The 13,814-nt window shown below is 39.2% G+C and overlaps 1 protein-coding gene and 1 pseudogene across 12 annotated transcripts in view; both read right to left on the bottom strand.

Moving 5' to 3' along the window:
* The window catches only part of SRPK2 (SRSF protein kinase 2), a 286,728-nt gene that overhangs the window by 73,436 nt on the left and 199,478 nt on the right, over positions 1-13,814 (bottom strand). The window lies entirely within an intron of this gene.
* Positions 8,669-9,592, bottom strand: LOC100591883 (annotated as a pseudogene). Its single transcript, XR_001116864.2, has one exon. The product of XR_001116864.2 is annotated as a 60S ribosomal protein L27a pseudogene (transcript).

Here is a 13,814-nt window from a genome sequence, read left to right on the forward strand (position 1 = left end):
TGATACTGATTTTTCAGAAGAGACCCTCGAGAATAAGAGCCCACAATGGAAATGAAAGTCACATTACTGTACAAGCCAGTAACTAAAATCCTAATCTATATTCTAGTCTAGAACACTCCAGAACCATGTCTCAATACAAAGAGTACTTTAGAACACAATTTTAAATGCACTTGGGGATCAGTAGGAATCCTACAATTGCACAATGGTTAACATCAGATCATAAATGGCTACTGGATTTTTTTTTTTTTTTTTTTTTGGTTTGTCTATTTTTGTTTTTTCGAGACAGAGTCTCACTCTGTTGCCCAGGCTGGAGTGCAGTGGCATGAACCCAGATTACTGCAATCGCCACCTCCTAGGTTCAAGCCATTCTCCTGCCTCAGCCTCCAGAGCAGCTGGGAGTACAGGCATGTGCCACCACACCTGGATAAATTTTTTTTGTATTTTTAGTAGAGACGGGGTTTTCACCACATTAGTCAGACTGGTCTAGAATTCCTGACCTCAAATGATCTACCCACCTTGGCCTCCCAAAGTGCTAGGGTTACAGGTGTGATCCACCACGCCCTGTGTGGCTGTTTTTAAGAGGCTATGTCTAGAGATTTACTTGACTCTGTGGGTAACAAGCTTTCTTTTCTCATACACACAAATACAACTAAGTGTTCAACTTCACTGAATGTATTTTAAGTACACTGATACCCTGTAAATCTCAGATTCCATAACTAAAAAGAGTTAATGTACACTATTACCAATTTTTTTTTTTTTTTTTGAGATGGAGTCTCTCTGTTGTGCAGGCTGGAGTGTAGTGGCATGACCCCAGCTCACTGCAACCTCCGCCTCCCAGGTTCAAGCCATTCTCCTGCCTCAGCCTCCGGAGTAGCTGGGAGTACTGGCATGTGCCACCACACCTGGCTAATTTTTTTTTGTATTTTTAGTAGAGACGGGGTTTTACCATGTTGGTCAGGCTGGTCTCGAATTCCTGACCTCAAATGTTCTGCCCACCTTGGCCTCCCAAAGTGCTGGGAATACAGGAGTGAGCCACCACACCTGATCTATTACTAATATTTTTCCTTTATTTCTTACATACATAATGCCAGACACAGCTATTTATCTCTTTAGGATATCTTGACAGAATAATCCAAACCACTGCTTCAAAACATATGTTGTTATAAAATTTACCCTTAAATTTCTATGGAAACCAAATACACAATCTTTTAAGTCCATTTAACTGTCTAGTTAAGACGCTTAATAGTATTCTATAAGCTAAGTGTTCCAGAGGAATGCTACAGGTTTGATTTTTCAGGTATACTTTGTATTTTTATGAAAGCAGTCTGTATGTCTATACAGGCCTCTTCCTTGATTTAGGCTGCTAGAAGCTTTTAACTTCAGTGTTCAAAAGAACAATATTCCCTCAGTGCTTAAATGTATATAACAGTTTGTACGAGATTTGTATAATGAAGGTCAGTTTGGCTGGATGTAAAATATTTGACTCACATTTTCTTTCCTTGAGTATGTTAAATGTACTTCTCTACTGTCTTCTGGCCTAACATTTTGCTGCAAAAATACTTAATAACAATCTGGTTTTCCCCTAATAAGTCATGTGGTCTTTCCGTCTAAGAATTTTACCACTTTATCTAGGCTGCAATGTTTATTGGGACTTTATGATAGTTTTTATATATTATTTTTAATTCTTTCTTGTGCTTAACCTTCTCCTTGTTTCATGGGCAAAGGAGGAGTAGACATTCTATGAGATCATTAAAAGGGCTTTTCTCCAGAACAAAGAACATGAACTTTAGTACATGAACTTGGATGTGGTTTGTATCTATTCAAAACCTTTGGGCTCATTTCTCGGTTCTTAATTATGTTTCGGATAAATAAATGTATAATATATTGAATTATGAACTGAAGAAACATAACTGATCTTAGAATGAGAAAGTCTTAGTTGAGTCAAAGTGGAATTCAGAAATCAGAATCCACTTAAGACATGAGATTTCTTTTAAAATAAAAAATAAAAGAAGATTTCTTTTATATCTAAAAGAAAAAATTCTTAGTAACTAAAAAAATTTAACAATTAAAATAACTCAGAAAACAGTTCTCTGGCTGTTTAAAACTAAAAGCCCTAATTATCCACATTCCAACCTCAAAATATAACTAAAAAGTTAAGTTCCTTCCAAAGGTTAGGATCTATTGTTATTTTCAGGCTCCTGCTGTTCATGGAGGGCAAGGGTATATTACAGCACATATCCATGTCTGACTCATATAACTGAAGACATGTTCCCAGGGGTATGTTACGTTCTCTTGTCAAAAAAAAATAATAATAATACGCTGTAAATAATCTAAATTCTAAACTACTCTAATGAAATTCTTCATTATTCTAAAAAATGAGAAAGAGAAAAAAGGTCTTAGAGACAAATTGACTACAAAAAGAATAAGTAAAAGGTCTCTATGTGGAAAACAAAACTGATTTTTGAGCCTCATGTGAAAGCCCCACCTAGTTTTATAATCCAAGAATAATTCATGCTTTCCAGTTTAATCACCATCAAAAAGTCTAACTCATGCACCAACTTGTACACACTCCTTTGTTAGGCACCCAACATAGCAATTTAGACATACTTAGTAGACTCCAGGCTTAGAAGGCTTATAATCCATGCCAGATGAAAAGAGAATTAGATAAATACATGTCCTTAAAAAAGGGGTTAGTTTACTGTACCTACATAACTATAACTATATATATTTGGAAGTCTGCGTCTTTTTATAGATTTTATTCCCCTAGAATGTTCCGGGCTCTGGAACGAATATGTCTTTATCAGTCAACTTTAGGTTTAATGTCTGCAAAATAAAGGTTTCGTCTTGATTTATATGAGGTATTTTCAAACTACACAAATCTCTATTTCTATGAATGTTGTATCATTTGACAGTAAGAAGAATGCCCTTGCTTATAGGGTTTTTACTTTTTTAATTTTATTTTAGAATCAGGAGGTACATGTGCAGGTTTGTTATGTGTATGTATTACACAATGGTGGGTTTGGGCTTCCGGTATACCCATCACCCAAATAGTGACCACTATACCCAACAGGTAATTTATCAAGCCACACCACCCTCCCAACTTCGCCCCTTTTGGAGTCCTCAGTGTCTATTGTTTCCATCTTTAAGTCCATGTGTGCCCACTGTTTAGTTCCCACTTATAAGAAAGAACATGCAGTAGCTGATTTTCAGTTTCTAAGTTTTTACACTTAAAATAATGGCCTCCAGCTTCATCCACGTTACTGCAAAGGAAATCACTTCATTCTCTATGGCTGCTTTATTGATTTCTTGTTGTTGTATTCTGATGGACTGTGTTCTTCAACAAAGGCCAAAATAGTATCTTCCCAACTACCTGCTCTTCTACTATCCCTTCTACTCTGATGTTCTACTATCAAGAAATGGACTCTAAATCATGAATCTGAATGAGCGTCTGATGTGCTTCTAACCAAAAAGAATGTAGTGGATGAGACTGTGACTTCTGAGGCTAGGTCATAAAAGGAACACAGCTTCCACTCTGGAAGATGTGTGTTACCTCTGGGAACTCTAAGTTGCCAGGTAGGAAGTATGACTGCTCTGAGGCCACCATGTTCGGGGAAAGCCAAGCCATATGCAAAGGGCATGGGTAGGCGCTCCATAAGGCTGTCCTAGTTGTTTATCTTTCTAGCCCAGGGGCCAGATGTAAGCTTTCAGTTAATTCTAGTCCCCAGCCATGAAGCCACCTCAAGCCCTTGAGACGTCTCAGTTGAGGCCCCGGATACTGTGAAGCAATGGGCAAGCCATCCCAGCTTTGTCTTTTCTAAATTCTTGATATATAAAATCATGAACAAAATTAAAAAGTGGTTTAAGGCTAAGTTTGGGGATAATTTATTATACAACAATAATCACAACGGTCTTTGTTCTGCTCACAACAGCTATGCAAAACCTCCTCCTCGGTTCTGCAGGTAAGATGTGCCTTCAATCTTTAAAAGACTGATCAACTAGCTCCAAAAATCACTCATTTAATTCCTTTGTTGCTGGCCTTTCAACTCTACTCAAACCTTATCTCTTCTGCCTAGAATTATGCTCAGATATGTCACACCAAAATAAACGCTTTTTCTTGCACAAATCTGACCCCACTCCCTAGAAGCTACAATCATTTCATTGCTAAATTTCACCAACTAATCTGCTATGCTTTGCTAATATATCCTCACCTTGACATCTGCCTGACTCATCACTGGCCCCACACATGAGTCTCTAGAGAATTCCCCACAGGTAGTTCACTGTTCCTGTCAGCTTTTATCTTCCTGAAACTGAAATTTAGCTTAAACTAAATGCTATTATTAAATCTTTCTGTCTTGAAAACTCTTTTTTTTATACCTCAGACGATATAGTCTTGGAAAGACCACCACCATCTCAGTGTGCTACCAACACAGGCAAAATTATTATTGTCCAAGGGAAGGATTTTGGTGTGGGTGTCTGACGAGACACTCAGGTTTAAAGGCTCATGGTGAATATGCATGGTGTAGTAAGCAGAGCTGAAGAGGCCACTGACAGGATCAATCAAAGGTTTTTAAAAAAAATAGGTAAAACTCATTAATTATAATAGAATTACAGAAGCAAGTAAGTCACAAGAAAAAATAAACATAAAAGGGACAAAGGTGAGTAAATTATAACCAAGATACGATTGCTGGTGGGAATATACAGTGACATAGCCATCTGGGGAAATAATCTGACAGTTTCTCAAGTGGTTAAACACGGAGTTACCATATGACCCAGCACTTCCACTCCTAGATACATACCAAAGAAATGAAAACAACTGTCCACTTTAACTCATATACAAATGTTCACAGCAGCATATTCACAATAGCCAAAAGTGAAAACAACCCAAATGTATATGAACTGCTGTGATACATCCAGAAAATGAAATATTAATCATGAAACGAATGAATAAATACATGGTATAACAAGAATGAATCTTTAAAACATTGTAAGTAAAAGAAGCCAAACACAAAAAGTGACGTATTGTGTTTGTTTATATGAAATGTCCAGAATAGAGACAAAAAGTAGCTTAGTGATTGCTAAGGGTTGTGGGGGGTGGGGGGGAGAATAGAGACTGGCTGTTAATGGACAGTCATTTGTTTTGGAGAATGATGAAAACGTTCTGGAATTTTAAAGTGGTGAGTTGCAAAATCATGTGAATATACTGAAAACCACACAATTGAACCCTTTAAAGCAGAGAATGTTATGTTTGCAAATTATATCTCAATTTTTTAAAATGTATGAGGGAAAAAATAGCATGTTTTCAATTACTGCTTCCTAGCCAACATAAACCAGACAAAAAATCCCCAACAAAATCTGGAACTTCATTACTTCATTTCACTCTTTTCAATTCCAGGTTAAAACAGGACCCAAAACAAAGAGGAAAAATTTTTAACAATTCTACTGAATCCAGAACATCAATGCTAAGGAGTGAAATCTGAATAAAGAACTCTAAGAATACAGTCCATTTTTAAATTAGCACCAAATGGTAAATAAAAGAGAAAAGATATTACTCATAACAGGTTCTGTTTGTAAATGTTTTTGGAATACCACACCTTAGATCCCAAATAAGAATCAAACATGCCTGGGCCCTTAAAGAGAATTGGTGGATAGCCCCAACTAACAAAATTACTTGCAAGGGTGTTCCAGCTTTTAGCCGGGAGCATAAAAGGAAAAAAATCCTTATGCTACAGTGAGCCTAAAGCGGGTGGTGGGAGGAAGGGACAGAGAATGAGCTAAGAAGAAGCTACCACGTTAATTGTCAACACTTTCTAAACCCAGACTCCAGCCCTTTCCTCAGCTGCTGCCAAGGGGCTCAGTCCTTCTGGGAAAGCTATGGTCACACTGGCCCTCACTTCATCCAGCAACTTGCACTGCATCCAACAGCAGCATCAGCCCCGCACTTGCCCGCACCACAGCCCCCGAGTTCGCCTGCATCTACTCTACCCTCATTCTTCACTATGAATGAGGTGACCGTCATAGAGGATAAGATCAAGGCCCTAATTAAAGTAGGTGGTGTAAATGTTGAACCTTTTTGGCCTGGTTTGCTGGCAAAGGCCCTGGCCTATGTTGACATCGAGAGACTCATCCTAATGTAGGGGTTGGTGGACCTGCTCCAGCAGCTGCTGCTGCACCAACAGTAGGTCCTGCCCTGTCCAGAGCAGCTGCTCCAGCTGAGGAGAAGAAAGTGTAAGCAAAGAAAAAAGAATCTTGGCCGGATGCAGTGGCTCACACCTGTAATCCCAGCACTTTGAGAGGCTGAGGTGGGCAGATCACTTGAAGCCAGGAGTTCTAGACCAGCCCGGCCAAAATGGCAAAGCACAGTCTCTACCAAAAATACAAAAATTAGCTGGATGTGCTGGCGGATGCCTATAATCCCAGCTGCTCAAGAGGCTGCGACACGAGAATCATGTGAACCTGGGAGGCGGAGGTTGCAGTGACTGGGTGACAGAGCCAGACTCGGTCTCCAAAAAGAAAAAGATAAAGAAAAGGAAAAACAAAGAAGAATCTGAGGAGTGTGATTATGGTATGGGCTTTGGTCTTTTTGACTAAAAGTTCTTTTATAACTCTTTTTACAAATTTTTAAAAAAATTAAACTGGACTCCAGGGACCAGTGGGTGAGGCCACTGGATATAGGGGTGGTGGGCACGCTGTGGCATCATGGCACGGGGCTGTTGCAGACATTTGAACTGGTCTCTCACCACTCCCATGCTACATAACTGTGCTCTGGCACTGAGTACAGTGGGGACAGCCTTGTGGCAGAACGCCACAGCATTCTCTTAGTGGGTAATGGCAGCACCAGCAGGAGCAGGCCAGGAGCAGGAAGGAGGATCACAACAGATCACACATGGGGACTCCGGTCCGGATCCCGTGCCCCCTCTGGCAACTTCCAGATCCAAAAGGGCAGATTATGCAGGGGCTGACAAGTGAGGACAAGAGCCACTGACATCTGGAGTGACTGCAAGTATGACCGCCCATCTATATTCAAACAATATAAACTTTGGGTTACACAACTGAATGTGTTCAGGAATGCGTCATTCAGAATAACACCACGGCTGCCATCTCAGTCCACTCCAGGTCAAAATGAACACACATCTTGGTTGCTCTCCTACCTCCCTGACTGCTATGACTGTTTCTTGTATGTGTTCCTTTTCCTCTTGCATTCCATTAAATTTCTCAAAGGCTTGTCACTGAACAGCCTCCCTGCATCCTTTTTTTTTGTTTGTTTTTTTAAACCACTTGCCGACCATTATATGATCTGTTTTACCTATCAAATCTATAATATTTGTGTAAGGTTTGGGAACAGTCCACCAACTGCCTTCCCTTCTGACATGAACCACAGAGTTTGGGGGTCCCAAAGACCATCCTCAGGTTCAATAATGTGCCACACTGTTAAGACTATCAGGTGTGGCCCATGGCACCCAGATCTCTATGCCCTTGGAAGGCTCCAAGGACAAAGGCTAGATCTGTCTTCAGGCAAGGTTAAATTCTTTACTAAACCACCTGCTTGCTGATACTTCTGATTCTCCAATTCATATTTCTAACCACCTTCTTGATATTTCCATCAACAGTCAAACTCATCAACATCTTCCCCAAACCAACTGTGACTTCACTGTTTCTACTAATAGTGCCAACATTATTTTACCTTGTTTAAAAAGCTATTTTTAATTAGTAAGCCATAATTGTATGTATGGGGTATGATGTGATATTTTAATATGTGTTACACTATTTTTTTCTATAAGGAATTGAGGCAGCTTATAAAACCACAATGTACGATACAAAATTAGAAAGAAATTGGGGCAAAGAAAAAATAGCCCAGAAAAAGTAAAACAGAATAATGCTACAGTGAAGTTAGGATACAGAATGCATGCTATAAATTATTGTTCACTTGTTAGAGGTGGGCTGCACATTTGGCTAAGAGCTTTTTCATAGCCAAACCATATCCAATGCAAAAAAGAAATGACAACCACCCTGGGACACATAGGGAGACCCCATCTCTACCAACATTTTAAAAATCTGCCAGGCATGGTGACTCATGCCCACAATCCTAGCACTTTGTGAGGCAGAAACAGGAGGATTCCTAGAGCTCAGGACTTCAATAACAGCCTGGGTAACATAGCAAGATCCTGTCTCTACAAAAAAATTTAAACATCAGCCAGGCATGGTGATGCAGACCTGTAGTCCCAGCTACGCAGGAGGATAGCTTGAGCCTGGGAGGTTGAGGTAGTAGTGAGCCGTGATCACACCACTGCCTTCCAGCCTAGGCAATAGAATGAGAGACTCTATCTCAATGAGGAAGGGGAAGAAAAGCAGTTTCATAATTCAGAGTACACTAAAATAAATGACGCTCAGAAGGTACTATTCTTCTGATTATTCCAAGACTTAGAAGTGTGTGGGTTTCTTTGGTCACTGCCCTCCATACTCAACAGATTGTTGAATAATAAAGACGGTACCTCCATGACATTGTTTGCTTTTGTCTTCTCCTTGTATCTTCTCTCTCTTTAATGTCAATCATCTAAGATGTCAAATTAAGCTTCCTTAAATATAGCACTTCCCTCTTTAAAACCTACACTGGTTCTTTTTATCCTTTTGTTAAAAAAAACTTTTTTTTTTTTTAAATAGAGACGAAGTCTTTTTTTTTTTTTTTTTTTTTTTTTTTTTTTTTTTAAAGTAGTTAGCATTTAATGAAACTCCCTCCATGTGGCTTCAAGCCACCAGGACACAGGCCCCCCCAACACTCTTAATCTTCTCCTCAGCTCTTCTGCTGAAGAATTTGGCCTTCACGATGACAGGCTGCTTTGGGAGCTTTCCCTTTCCCAGAACTTTGTAGTAGCCCAATCGCACCACATCAATGATGGGAGCAGCCCCAGTCTTGTTTTTAGCAGCATTCACCCGTGTCTGTTCACTGACCAAAGTCCACAATTTGTCAAGGTTGACAGTTGGACAGAAGCTCTGGTTCCTCTTTAAGTGGGAATGCTTCATACCAACTTTCCCAAAGTAGCCTGGGTGGTATTTGTCAAAGTTGATCCGGTGGTGATGCAGACCACCAGCATTACCACGGCCTCCGGGATGCTTCCGGTGCTTGCCTATGCGGCCGTGGCCGTGGCTCACGTGGCCCCGAAGTTTCCGGGTCTTCCTCAGTCTGGATGGCATGTTGGCAGCCCAGACGAAAAAAAAGCGAGACGAAGTCTTAATATGTTGCCCAGGCTGTCTTGAACTCCTGAGCTCAAATGATCCTTCTGCCTTGGCCTCCCAGAGTGCTAGGATTACAAGTGTGAGCCACCATGCCTGGTCCACTGATTCCTTTTAAAAGCTCCACTTCTGCTTCCGTTTTTTTTTTTTTAAATTTCCATAAGTTTTGGGGGAACAGGTGGTGTTTGGTTACATGAGTAAGTTCTTTAGTGGTGACTTGTGAGATTTTGGTGCACCCATCACCCGAAGAGTATACACTGAACCCAATTTTTAGTCTTTTGTCCCTCATCCCTTTCCTACCCTTTCCCCCTGAGTCCCCAAAGTCCACAGTGTCGTTCTTATGCCTTTGCATCCTCATAGCTTAGCTCCCACTTTTGAATGAGAGAACATAGGATGTTTGGTTTTCCATTCCTGAGTTACTTCAATTAGAATAACAGTCTCCAATCCTACCCCGGTTGCTGCAAAATTCATTCCTTTTTATGGTTGAGAAGTATTCCACACACACTACAGTTTCTTTATCCACTCATTCACTGATGGACATTTGGAATGGTTCCACATTTTTGCAATTGTGAATTGTGCTGCTATAAACATGCATCAGCAAGTATCTTTTTTGTATAACGACTTATTTTCCTCTAGGTAGATACTCAGTAGTGGGATTGCTGGATCAATGGTAGTTCTACTTTTAGTTCTTTATGGAATCTCCACACTGGTTTCCATAGTGGCTGTACTAGTGTACATTCCCACCAGCAGAGTAGAAGTGTTCTCTTTTCACTGCATCCATGCTAACATCTATTATTTTTTGATTTTTTTATTATGGCCAGTCTTGCAGGAGTAAAGTGGTATCGCATTGTGATTTTGATTTGCATTTCCCTGATCATTAGTGACACTGAGCATTTTTTCATAGTCTATTGGCCATCTGTATATCTTCTTTGGAGAATTGTCTACTCATGTCCTTAGCCCACTTTTTCATGGGATTTTTTTTCCTTGCTAATTTGAGTTCATTGTAGTTTCTGGATATTAGTCCTTGTTAAGATGTATAGATTGTGAAGATTTTCTCCTACTCTTTTGGTTGTCTGTTTACTCTGCTGACTCTTCCTTTTGCTGTGTAAAAGCTCTTTAGTTTAATTAAGTCCCAGGTATTTAACTTTGTTTTTATCACATTTGCATTTAGGTTCTTGATCATAAAATCCTTGCCTAAGCCAATGTCTAGAAGGATTTTTCCGATGTTACCTTCTATAATGTTTATAGTTTCAGGTCTTAGATTTAATTCCTTGATCCATCTTGAGTTGATTTTTGTTTAAGGTGAGAAACGAGGATCCAGTTTCATTCTCCTACAGGTGGCTTGCCAGTTATCCCAGCACCATTTGTTGAATAGGGTGTCTTTTCCCCACTTTATGTTTTTGTTTGCTTTGTCAAAGATCAGTTGGCTGTAAGTATTTGGGTTTATTTCTGAGTTCTCTATTCTGTTCCACTGGTGTATGTGCCTATTTTTATACCAGTACCATGCTGTTTTGATGACTATGGTCTTAGAGTATAGCTTGAAATCAGGTAATGTGATGCCTTCAGATTTTCTCTTTTTGCTTAGTCTTGCTTTGACCATGCAGACTCATTTTTGGTTCCATATGAATTTTAGGATTTTTTTTTCTTTGTTCTGTGAAGAATGACGGTAGTATTTTGATGGGAATTGCATTGAATTTGTAGACTGCTTTCAGCAGTATGGTCATTTTCGCAATACTGATTCTACCCACCTATGAGCATGGGATGTGTTTCCATTTGTTTGTGTCGTCTATGATTTCTTTCAGCAGTAAAAGCACATATTCTTCTATATTTACAAAGAAATATATGCTCAATGCAGAAAACAAAACCAATACAAAGAGGCAAAGAAGACAAAAACCAAAACCCTACAATCCAGATGTAACTAGCTACTATCAATGTTTTTTAAAATTCAGATTATATTTACATGCAATGAAAATCAAAGGTTTTATGTGTACGATTCCCAGCTTTTTGACAAATATATATACTCTAATCAATATACAGAACATTTTTCCAAAATCTCACTCTTGAAGTTCCCTCCCAGTCACATTCTTTGTCAGGTAAATGTACTGCAAAGAGCTTCTCCTGGTCTGAAGCTGGTCTTTTCATTTTTTAAAATGTGTTTTAATCAGGAACAGTTTTTAATTTTGATTAAGTCTAATTAATTTTTTATTTTATAGTTAATGATTCTTATATGCTAATAAATCCTTCCCTACTCCGAAGGTTGTGAAGATATTCTCTTTGTTAGAAACTTTACAGTTTTAACTTTATATTTAAATATATGATCCATCTCAACCTGATAAAGGTATCTAAAAAAAAACTACACATTCACTGTAAGATTAGAAACAAGACAAGGAGTGTCTATTCCTACCACTTCTATTCAACCTCATGCATAAAAGAATGAGGCAAAAAAGAATAATAATTTATAAAGAATCATAAGGAAGAAGAAAACCCTCCATTTGCCCTGAAATGATGAAATGATTTTGTGTAGAGAAAACCCAGAGAAATTTACACATGCAAACACTAATAAATAAGCAAACAGCATAGTTACAGGCCACGTGGTTGGTGCATAAGAATCAGTTACACTTCTATAACCCATCAAAACACAACTGTCATTTATAATAGCATTTTTTAAAGTCAGAAAAAAGATTAAATATGAGCAAGACCTCTAATCAAAAACTACAAAACATTTCTGAGAACAATAAAGACCTAAATAAATGGACACAATACCATGTTAATGGGTTGGAAGATTCAATATTATTAAGGCATATCTAAAATTTATATGTATAAGCTGACTCTGAATTTATACATAAATGCAAAGGATCTAGACAGGTCAAGACAATCCTGGAAGAGAAGCACAAAGCTGGAGGACTGACACTACCCATTCAAGGCATGCTATACAAAGCTATAGTAACCAGACCCTTAGAGCAAGCATTGACCAACAGAGGGATGGAGCAGATGGAGTCCACAAACAAACCCCCATACATTCTGTCTACTGATGGACAAAGGCAGGCAACTGAATAGGTGGGGGGACAAGTCTTCTCAATGAATGGTGCTGCAGCAACTAGATAAAAGTATATTTCAAAAAAACACCCCAGGCCTACCCCATACTGCTGACATTTTGGCACTGCTCTTTTGCTAAATATGTTTTTATTTTTTTGAGACAGAGTCTCACTCTATCGCCCAGGCTGGAGTGCAGTGGCGCAATCTCAGCTCACTGCAACCTCCGCCTCCCACGTTGAAGTGATTCTCCTGCCTCCGTCTCCCGAGGAACTGGGACTACAGGCGCGTGCCACCATGCCCGGCTAATTTTTTGTATTTTTAGTAGAGACAGGGCTTCGCTATGTTGGCCAGGATGGCCTCAATCTCCTGACCTCGTGATCTGCCCGCCTCGGCCTCCCAAAGTGCTGGGATTACAGGCGTGGGCAACCATGGGGCTGCTAAATATGTTTTGTAAAAAGAGGAGAGATCGTAACACCAGGATTCTGTTTCTACTCTGCTTTCTTTCGGTTTTCTGTGGGGATTTTTGGTAATATTTTGAAGTGATGCTTTAAAGTTACTTCATCACAAATTTCTCACACTCATCTCTGTCCTCTACACGATGCTGCCAAACTGCTTTTAAACCTAATCTTCTACCATCAATTTCTAGTTTCCCCATTTGTTAGGAAAATACAAGCAGTTAGGGCTTCTTACACCTTGCTCTGCCTCCAGGATTTAGTCTGAGAAGTGCCTCATACTCTCAACATCATCCAAAATATTCTTTACTGACAAAGTCCCTTTCAGTTTTTTATAACATCTTTTCTGAGTCCTCTATTCAAATATAACATTCTTCCTTTTAAGCCCTCATGTATCTTCCCTTTTCTCGCTTATTAATGAACCACACTTACAAAGATGAAAAAAAGATATCTGAGCAGTCTATTCATTCAGTCACTATTCAGCAGGCCACAGACTGTTCTATTGGGGTGACAGGGAAGCTAGACAGGTCAAGGCTCTGCCCTTAAGTAGCTGATATTCTAGTGGCAAAGTCTACGAGGCCATAATCTAGAGAGTAGGGCTGTTTCTCATTTACCTCTATGTGCCCTGTAGTAAAGTACAACGTTTTGCACATCGTCAAGCCTCAATGAATAAACCATGAATTCACCTGTCATGCTATTTAAAGCTTGTATCATAAATATCCTTGTCAATTTAAAGCACCAACAGATCAGGAGTCAGAATCTCCTTGGTCTCCATAAAAGAAACGTAATGAGGCCTTATGTAATAGGTTCAAGAGCATCTATTGCTTTGTTCATGTAGATAGGCAGGGTTACTTTTTGAGGCTTGAATTAAACCAAATTAAGCCAACTAATAAATGAAAAGCATAGTGAATTAAGTATCTGTGCAGCATTAATGATTTTAAGTAAAAGAACTGTGAATAAAGTAAGGTTATCTTCCTATCAAAAGGAACGGAAAGTAAAGACCACATATCTATAAAATACTTCAGCCACACAACACCATTTTAATAGACAAAAACAGGCATTTTTAGGGCACAGATTTTCCATCTGGGCACTGCTGAC

This window comes from Nomascus leucogenys, chromosome 13 (genome assembly GCF_006542625.1).
Source record: "Nomascus leucogenys isolate Asia chromosome 13, Asia_NLE_v1, whole genome shotgun sequence".
Taxonomy (NCBI): Eukaryota; Metazoa; Chordata; class Mammalia; order Primates; family Hylobatidae; genus Nomascus; species Nomascus leucogenys.